This window comes from Mandrillus leucophaeus, unplaced genomic scaffold (genome assembly GCF_000951045.1).
Source record: "Mandrillus leucophaeus isolate KB7577 unplaced genomic scaffold, Mleu.le_1.0 Scaffold4, whole genome shotgun sequence".
In the NCBI taxonomy this organism is placed as follows: domain Eukaryota; kingdom Metazoa; phylum Chordata; class Mammalia; order Primates; family Cercopithecidae; genus Mandrillus; species Mandrillus leucophaeus.
Genome location: NW_012104253.1, coordinates 1,504,075 through 1,513,202, shown reverse-complemented (window position 1 = coordinate 1,513,202; position 9,128 = coordinate 1,504,075).

The following is a 9,128-nucleotide window of genomic DNA, read 5'->3' as shown; positions in this document are numbered from 1 at the left end:
GACCTTCCGTGACCTTGGGAAAAACCTCCGGGCTGTTACCCCATCTGCAACATGGGAGGGCCGGGGGTAGGAGCCGCCACCCCCAAGGGCTCCACCGCCTTCTGCCCGGCCAGGGTCGTGCCTGGCGCGCCCCCGCTCCAGCTGACCCGCGCAAGGGAGGGAGGGGCGGACGAATGGGGACAGCTCTTTAGGAGCGCGCACTGCGCCCATCTCGGCCTCAACACTCTTGTTTCCACTTCGTTTCACGACCACCAGCCACAGTGGACACGATGATCCCCAGTTCATCCGCCAGCAAATCAGGGCTCAAGAGAGGTGTCCTCAAAGACAGGAGCGGCCAGGAGGGAAACCGGCGGTTTGCCCTGCGGTTCTTCCCACATTTGGATGGGATAGATTGGATTGGGCCTCGGCCACCCCTACCGTCTCCGTGGAGGGTTCCAAGGTTTGGGGTCATGACCTAGGGGGCTTAGGAGCCTGGGTCCATCTTTACTAATTTATGGCCTCACTCGCCCCAGCGACTGGGAATTCTAGGTCCATTTTACAGGTGTGGACGCAGATCTGGAGAGGGGCAATGACTGCCCAGCCCCCCATCCATCCTCCCAGACACGACCTTCCACCTGGAGTCCCCAACACATGGCCAGGCAGCTGGGGTCTCATGGTGAAATCCCCACATTCCATGCAAGGGCTCTTTCTGGTTCCTTCCCCAGAATGCTGTCCCTGCCCTTCCAGTACTATCTCACCAGGGAGACCCTCCACTCCGCTCCATCCAGGCAAGGCCTCTGCCTCGCCCCGGTGGGAGGGGCCTGGTCCAGAGGGCACGCCCCTGCACACACACTCAGCCCTGTCCTGGCTTCTCTTTGTGCCCCAGCCAGTCAGTCTGGGTGGAAGTCCTATACCTGGGCCCTCTCAACAGACCTAGGCAGGCCCCTGTCCCCAGCCCAACGAGCTCAATCCCTTAGGCACACACACCACAGAGCAGTCGTGAGAGGCCAGGTGGGCAGTACCACGAGGCAGGCAAGGCTGTGAGGCCGAGAGGGTCAGGCCACCCCAGCACAGGTGGGCACTCACATGCACCCTGCCCAGGCTGCCAGGCATGGACCCACCAGGGGGATGGCCAGACCCCACCAGCCCTACCCTCCCCACTTCAGGGCGGAGGACCTTGCAGGCCACGCTGTCTCTCCAGGGAGTCCGGGTCGTCAGCAGGAGTAGGGGTACAGAGGGCACTGGGCCTGGCATCCGCACCCGCCTTTGCCTCAGCTCCACATGTCTCCTCCTGTGTCTAGGCCTGTCTCCCTAGAGCTTCTCCCATCCGCCAGTTCTGGATGCCTCTGAGTACGATGGCAGGGAGAGCAAAATGAGTGGAGGTCCTGGGGTCAACAATTGACCTTTGGGAGCCCCAGGTCCTGAGGGACATCTTGGGGAGATGGTGCCCAGGTGGGCTATCTGTGGCTCAAGTCCCCTACTCTCTTGCCCTTTTCAAAGGCTGGAGTTAAGATACAGCCGTCTCCATGGCTACTGGTGGAACGAGGGTGAAAGGGCATCAGTGGATGCCAAGCTGTGCACCGGGCCTCAGGGCAGGTCTCTCTCCACCCCTTGATGTTTTCCCTGCCCCTGTGCCCCCACCTGCCTTCCTCACTGGGGATCCTGGAGGCCTTTCTTTTTTTTTTTTTTTCCAAGATAGAGTCTCACTCTGTCACCCAGACTGGAGTGCAGTGGAGCAATCTCAGCTCACTGCAACCTCCACTTCCCAGGTTCAAGCAATTCTCATGCCGCAGCCTCCCAAGTAGTTGGAATTACAGGCATGCACCATCATGCACAGCTAGTTTTTGTGTTTTTAGTAGAGACGGGGTTTTGCCATGTTGGCCAGGCTGGTCTCGATCTATTGGCCTCAAGTGATCCGCCTGCCCCAGAGACCTTTTTCTAAAAGCCAAGTCTGACCCTGTTTCTCTGCTGCCTAGAAGCTTCCTGTGGATGTGGACATAGCCACAAAGTCCGGATGGGCAGAAAGAGGCATTTCTGGCAGAGGGCAAAGCAGGGGCAAAGGTCTGGAGTGTGACCCAAAGACTGTAGAGGCCACCTGACTGGCCAGGTCCCACGGGGCCTGGAATGCCCAGCAAGGATCCTGGATTTTCCCTGGAGACCCAAGTGGAGGGTTGGGAAGTGGTTTCATTAGTGAATTATTTTAGACACACATACAGAGAGCATTAGGATGTCTGGGAGTCCAGGACCCAGTTGAAGGAGCAACACAGGGCAGATTGGAAACCCTGCGTGCCTGTCCCTCCCTCCCCAGCCAGCCTCAGTGTGAGTCCGCGTGTCTGTCCCACTGTAAGTGCAAGTGGCAGCAGACATTGTAACACTGCCGGGGCCCCACAGCACTGCCTCACCTCAGCCGCTTGCCTTTTTCTCCTCAGGTCACTTTTAGATCCAGCCTCAGGGGAACCCCCTGCTTTGGGTCGCAGCCGCCATCTCTGCTGCAGTGTCTTCTGATGAAAGCTGTCCCCTGTGGGCACGAGTGTGGACATCCTGCACCTCCTAGGGCAGCAGTGCCGAGGTTGGTGGTGCCCTCCACGTGGTTTCATGGCATCGCTGCTGCAGTAGAGGCGGCCCGGGGACATGTGACCAGCTGCAAAGGGGCAGATTCCTCAGGGAGGGAGGATGGGCTGCAGGGAGGGTGGCTGGGACAGGGGAACAGGCAGAGCATGACTTCCAAACACCTAGGAAGCCCCAGGCGGAGGGCGGAGTAGGGAGGATCTTGCCATCTTCAGATGGGAGTTGACCTTTGACCCCATCATGCTCCTGCTGGGACCTGACCCAGGCATACTCCTCTTCCTCTGGGAGGGCTTGTCGCACCAGGGCAGGGTCTGTGTGTGCCCAGGCAGGGAGCTACAGGCAGTGGGGGGAGGCTGGGGCTGCAAGCACAGAGGCCCCAGAAAGCGTGTGAGGACGCTGGGGAGCGGGAAGGGCCCTCAGAGGGGTGGTATGGCCAGCTTAGGTTTTCTTGGCAACTCTAGTTGAGAATGCACTGCAAGGAGACAGAGAGGCTGCAGCCACTGAAGCCAACCGTGCTGTAGCAGGCGGAGGGCACCGGGAATCCCTGGAGAGACGTGCCACCTGCTGCAGGACCCCTGGCCCATAGGTGTGGGTGTGAGCAGATGAGGAGTATCTAGGAGGCCTCCCATGTGTTAGGGGAAAGCTGAGCACCTGGAAGGTGGCGGAGCCAAGAGGTGTCCTTGGCCCTGGAGGGGGGAGGCATGGGTATAAAGAGGGTGCTTGGAGTGTGAGGCACCAGGGACAGGAGGTGAGAGGCCCAAGGCCCCAGCCGGGGCTTCCAAGAAAGGAGGTGGGTAAGGGCTGTGGGGCCAAGAAGGCACAGGGCTCCCCGAAGACAAGGTGTCCCAAAAATAAGGGAGCAGTCAGGTGGGACGGATTCGGATGTGGCAACACATAGGTCACAGTGCCCTTTACAGAATCTCATGGGTTGGGGGAGAAGCCTGTTTGGAGAGAGTTCAGGAGCAAGCGGGGAGCGGGATAGAGCCGTGAGGATGGGAAAGGAAGGGGCAGGCTTAAAGAATGAAACGGTGGGGATAACACACGTGCACATGCATGTATGTGCACTCAGACACGTGGGCAGGCCCACACATGCATCTGTGCATCATGGGCGGTGTGCTGTGTGTGCACGCGTGTGTGTGGGCAGCATGCTGCAGCCTGCATGTGTGTGTGTCCATTATGTGTGCAGTGCGCTGATGGGCAAAAACGCTGACGATGCAGGCCAGCTGATAACCTGGAGGAGGCCGGCTGGGGTGGGGCCTGCCACTCATGACGGGCACCCTGGGCTGGCAGCATGTTGGGCACAGACACAGAGGAGGGCACAGGTAAAGGTGCTCGGAGACATCTGCTCTGGTGGCTCCTATTTTCAAGGCCGTCTGCTGAGACTGGGAAGGGGTGGCGGCTGGGGAGGCGCTGGAGGAGAGGGCTTCATTTACTGCCTGCACTGAGATCCTCTCTGACCTGAGCCCCTGCTGCCTGGCCAGGCCTGCGGAGCCTGCCATCTGGGCAAGTGGGATGGGACAGATGGCTGCGGCCAGGAAGGCACCACAGGTGCAGGCAGGCAGGTTCCTCAGGGAGGGACTGGCACCAGACACGCTGGATCCCCCCTAATTAGCCACTCACCAGCGGTGGGACTGGGCTGAGCACTAGTCACTTATCTGTGATGTGAGTCAGGTGGATTTTGGGTGTCAGAAGGAAGGTGTTTCATGTGGCAAGACTGGCAGGGCCAGCATGCAGAGTGGCTAGGACCAGGTGAGAGCCTGGGGGTGTCCCACCACTTGCCCCACCTCATGCAGGTCCTGTCCTCCCACTGCCTGGCCAGACCAGACCAAAGCTCACCTGGCCTTTAAGACTGGCACCTGCACCAGGAGCCACTACCACTCCCTCCTACGGTGGCAGGCTGGGCTCTGCCCCACCACGTCTGCAGCCCCATTAGCATCTCTCAAGACTCAGCTTTGGGATGCCAGTACAGACCAAAGACAGGACAAAACCAGTGGAGACAAGGGACATCCTGGGAGCCAAAGGGTCCAGCATGCATAGCCAAGGAGTGGCGTCTCGAGTGCGCAGGGAGCCCCTAACATAGCTGGAAGATCAGCCGGGAGGAAGACAGGCGAGGGCACCGTAGGCTCTCCACATGCTGGCCAACAGACATGTGGAGACATGTGATTCAGCTTCGCTCGGAATCAGCACGTGTACAGGCCCCTGGCGAAAACTGACTAGCCTGGGAACAGCCTGTGCTGGCCGGGTTAGGATTCAGGCACTTGCCCCACCAGCAGGGAAAACTCGCATGCTTGTGGGCCCAGCAGATCCTTTTGTAGGCATCTTATCCCAGGTAAATACCTGCCTGTGTTCCGAGTTACATGTCCAATACAATGCTCACTGTTGTGGATTTTGTTCTCTTGTCTTTTTTTTTTCTTTTTTTTTTTTAAGACAAGGTCTTGCTCTGTTGCTCAGGCTGGAGTGCAGTGGTGCAATCATAGCTTACTGCAGCCTCAATCTCCTGGGCTCAAGTAATCCTCTCACCTCAGCCTCCTGGGTAGCTGGGACTATAGGCACAGGCCACCACACAAAAAAAATAAATTTTTTTATTTTTATTTTTGTAGACATGACACCAGGTCTTGCTATGTTGCCCAGGCTGGTCTTGAACTCCTGAGCTCAAGCGATCCTCCTGCCTCAGTCTCCCAAAGTGTTGGGATTACAGGCATGAGCTACCTCGACTGCCCTAATTCTTTAATGTTTCATAAAATAATTCAGCAGCCGGGTGCAGTGACTTGCACCTGGAATCCCAGCACTTCAGGAGGCTGAGACAGGCAGGTCACCTGAGGTCAGGAGTTCGAGACCAACCTGGCCAACATGGTGAAACCCCATCTCTACTAAAAATACAAAAAAAATTAGCCAGGCATGGTGGTGGGCGCCTGTAATCCCAGCTACTCGGGAGGCTGAAGCAGGAGAATCACTTGTACCCAGGAGGCAGAGGTTGCAGTGAGCCGAGACGGCACCACTGCACTCCAGCCTGGGTGACAGAACGAGACTCCGTCTCAAAAAAAAAAAAAAAAAAGAATTTAGCTGAATTTTATATTTCATCTCTAACTATGTCATTATTAAAGCTTTGAAGAGAATACAAGTGCATACCCAGTACTAGGGAGGTAGAGTCACTACTGCATCTTTAATAAGGAAAAACTGGAAGCTACCTAGGTTACCATCAGAAGGGGTATGGCTGACATGGTCATGGAGAAGCCTGCTGTGACTGCTGTGGGCTCCTGCTCTCCTGCTGAGCCTGCTGAGAGCACTGGGTGTGAGCCTGGAGCCTAAGGGCCGAGTCCCTCCCGGGCTGAGATGTGAGACAGTCTACATGGCCTCACTGTCTCTGAGTCCTTGTAGGATCACAGCATCCAGCCATGCCTGAGCACTAGGGCTTGCCATTAAATAAGTGAGTAAAATGGAGCTGGGCGCAGTGGCTCACACCTGTAATCTCAGCACTTTGGGAGGCCAAGGCGGGTGGATCACAAGGTCAGGAGTTCAAGACCAGCCTGGCCAACGTGGTGAAACCCTGTCTCTACTAAAAATACAAAAATTAGCTGGGCTTGGTGGTGCATGCCTATAGTCCCAGCTACTCGGGCTTAGGCCCATTGGATATGGATCTGTCATTTGAAAAAGTCCTGACTAAGAGACCTCCCCAGGACAGTCTCTGTCATCCAGGTACAATTATAATACCATTCCTTTTCACATTCCCCAGGTCCTGATTTGGAAAGTCAGTCACATGGATGGCTACCATGTGCCTAAAGCACTTGCAGCCTCAGGTAAGAAAGAAAAGTCTAGGTTTCCTCATCTGCAAGGAGAGATGACAGTGATGTCTACCGAGTCCTTGAAGCCACACTTGGCACAAAGCTTGAACCAATAACATAGCTGCTAGGATTTGTTGTTTTTTTTTTTTGGTTTTTTTTTGAGATGGAATTTCACTCTTGTTGCCCAGGCTGGAGTGCAATGGCGCCATCTCGGCTCACTGCAACCTTTGCCTCTCGGGTTCAAGCGATTCTCCTGTCTCAGCCTTCTGAGCAGCTGGTATTACAGGCATGTGCCACCATGCCCAGCTAATTTGTATTTTTTGTAGAAACCAGCTTTCTCCATGTTGGTCAGGCTGGTCTCAAACTCCCGACCTCAGGTGATCCACCTGCCTCAGCCTCCCAAAGTGCTGGGATTACAGGCGTGAGCCACCATGCCCGGCTGCTGCTAGGATTTTTAAAAATATTTCAACATAGGCCAGGCATGGTGGCTCACACCTGTAACCTCAGCTACTCAGGAGGGTGAGGCAGGAGGATCACTTGAGCTAAGGAGTTTGACACCAGCCTCGGCAACAGAGTGAGACCCTGACTCTAAAAAAAGAAAGAAAGAAAGTGGCACATGTTCAAATAGTATTTGTGTAATTAAGGTAAAACTTTTGTTTTTTTCTTTTTCAGAGAAAGGCAGATGGTGGAGTGTCTCAATTTGAATTTCAACTCTGAATTTGAACTCTGGGGCTCAAGAGATCCTCACACAGGGATCCTCTAGCCTCAGCCTCCTTTGGTTTCATGAGTTTGTAGTAACCCCATTGGGGTTCTGTACTTGGTGAAAGCTGATGAAAGCTGTAGTTCCTCCTCCCACTCACAATATGGGGGGACTCAGCTCAGCCACCCCTGGTCAGACAGTTGACTTGTCAGCCAACACGACTGAGCAGACTCACTGATTAATTTATTCAACAAACAGGCTCTCGGAGCTGTTCTGCAGTCCAGAGCTGAGTAGGCAGAGAAGGCTTCCTGGAGGAGGCTACTTGAGATAAGGAATCGCCTGCATCCCCCATCATTGGTCAAGCCCCGTGGGATCTGTGCAGAAATGCCCTGACCCCCTTGTCACTGCTCCATCACACCTCTCAGGCCCAGCTGCAGCTCCCTGTAGCCTGAGGGACCCTCCCCAAACCAAAGTCACACCTACCTGGCCCCTCTTTCCTTACAGTTCCCCGCCTGGGCTGCCCATGCCAGACTAAAGCCCTCCTCTCCTGGGCTGCCCATGCCAGACTAAAACCACTCCCCTGGGCCGGGCGCGGTGGCTCATGACTGTAATCCCAGCACTTCCGGAGGCGCAGGTGGGTGGATCACTTGAGGTCAGGAGTTCAAGATCAGTCTGGCTGACCTGATGAAACCCCATGATGACAAAAAATACACAAATTAGCAGGGCATGGTGGTACACGCCTGTAGTCTCAGCTACTCGGGAGGCTGAGGCAGGAGAATCACTTGAACCCGGGAGGGGGAGGTTGCCGTGAGCCAAGATTGCACCATCGCACTCCATTGCTCTGGGCAACAGAGCAAGACAACATCCCAAAAAAAAAACAACCAAAACAAAACAAAACTCCTCTCCATCTAGGCTGAACCCCTTCCTGTGCCACCAGGAAACTGTGTTCAAGCCTCAGGGCCCTTGGCCCTTCTGTTCCCTCTGCCTGGATGCGTCTCTCCCAGGAGTCTGTGTGGCCTCATTTCAGCTGTCACCTGGCTAAAGGAGCTCCCGCGGGCTCTCTGGGCCCTGCTACTGGCACCGGCCAGGTGGAGGGTTCCCCTTTGCCCGCCCACAGGGTGGGGCCTGCCTATGCCTGCTGGGCGGGTAGTCCTGTGGGTGCCCATAAATGCAGATGACTACATAGAGGAAGAATTAAGCAGGCAGCGGGTGGGGCCAGGGCGTGCTGGGGATGCGGCTAGTGCGGCCCTCCTGATGCTCAGCGACTGGGGCAGGGCTGGGGGCAGGAAGCCGTGTTTCATCCCGGGCTGCACCAAGTTCCCTGCCTAGGGCTCTCTGGACACTGGGGGGTGTGGGAGACCAGTGGTGGCTCGGCTCAACCCAGCTCCCGGCTTGTCCTGGTGTGGCCAGCCCTGGCGGGAAGTAGGACGCCAGGGAGCAGGACGGGCTGGGAGGATCCAACGCACCCGCCCTTGTCCGCCCCTCCTCGCAACCTCGCGCTGGATTCGGCCGAGTGGTCTCGAGTGCGTCCTGCCCCTCGGGCTGGGAAGCGTTCCACGGGTTCGCACTGGGGATGAGCGAGCCGCAGGTTTACGGAGCTGGGGGAGCCTCCTCGCAGCGCCTCCTCCAGACGACGCCCCCCGCAGGACCGCAGGGGCCGGGTCACTGCAGCCCCCCTTCGTCTGCGCCCCCATCTTATTTTCCAGGACCACCTTCGGGACTGTGCTAGATCAGTAGCTGCAGCTTGCAGAGAAGTGAGTCAGAAGGGGGAACTGAGACTGGAGGGCCTGGCCCAGCCCAGGTCACACAGTGCAGGGCAGTCCCAAGGGTGTCAGCGGCCCGTGCGCGGGCGCGCCCTCTTCCCACACGCCCCGCCCCGCCGGGTCCTTGCGTCCGCACGATCACATTCTGGGCCCGAGGCGAGGAAGGGGTCGGGAGACCGAGCCCCGCAGCAGGGCCGGGACATGGGTGGGGGGCGGAGCGCCGCTGATCTGCCCCAAGGCAGATTTTGCAGAGATTTTGTAGGGGCGGGGGTGTCCCCTGGTCGGACCCTGCCGACCGCCCTCGGGGAGAGGCAAGGCCCTGGCCCGTGCCGGCGG